The 530-nt window shown below is 42.1% G+C and overlaps 1 protein-coding gene across 1 annotated transcript in view; it reads left to right on the forward strand.

Annotated features, from left to right (window-relative positions):
• NUP210L (nucleoporin 210 like) overlaps positions 1–530 on the forward strand; it is a gene marked incomplete at its 5' end in the record, with an annotated part of 50,435 nt that overhangs the window by 31,908 nt on the left and 17,997 nt on the right. The gene's annotated exons all lie outside the window — the stretch shown is intronic.

Raw genomic sequence — 530 nt, forward strand, 5'->3', positions numbered from 1 at the left:
AACCTCTTTTTCTTCAGATGCCAGTTTATGGCATGGGCGTGACCAGTACCCAGACGCCTTTCTCCTTTAGCAACGCCGACCCTGGGCTCACGTTCCACTGGTCCATGAGCAAAAGGGACGTGCTGGACCTCGTGCCCAGGGGCTCTGAGATACGGTCTGTCCGTTGCTTATGTTACCTTAGGGAGCTCACTATTAAACTTATTTCATCATAAGTTTTAGATTGACTCACTCTAAACTATAATATTACTACTTCTCTCCTTTTCCTGTTTCGTGAATGCTGGAAACCTGTAACTCATCTAAAGAATGAGATGATGATACTGGCTTTCAATACACTTTGCTGGAGGGAGCTCCTGAAAGCAATGTTTCCTTTAATGTTGTATTCGATGTTTCCTTCGTGAGCCGTAACTAGTTACATGAGTGACAGTTATGAATATAAAATATATACATAGTTTAAATCTTAATATAAATCTTTTGACATGTTCAGACGCATGCTTGTGCTGCGTGATGGACAGTTGACATTGGCAGCTCAT

Source organism: Pteropus alecto, unplaced genomic scaffold (genome assembly GCF_000325575.1).
Source record: "Pteropus alecto unplaced genomic scaffold, ASM32557v1 scaffold49, whole genome shotgun sequence".
NCBI lineage: Eukaryota > Metazoa > Chordata > Mammalia > Chiroptera > Pteropodidae > Pteropus > Pteropus alecto.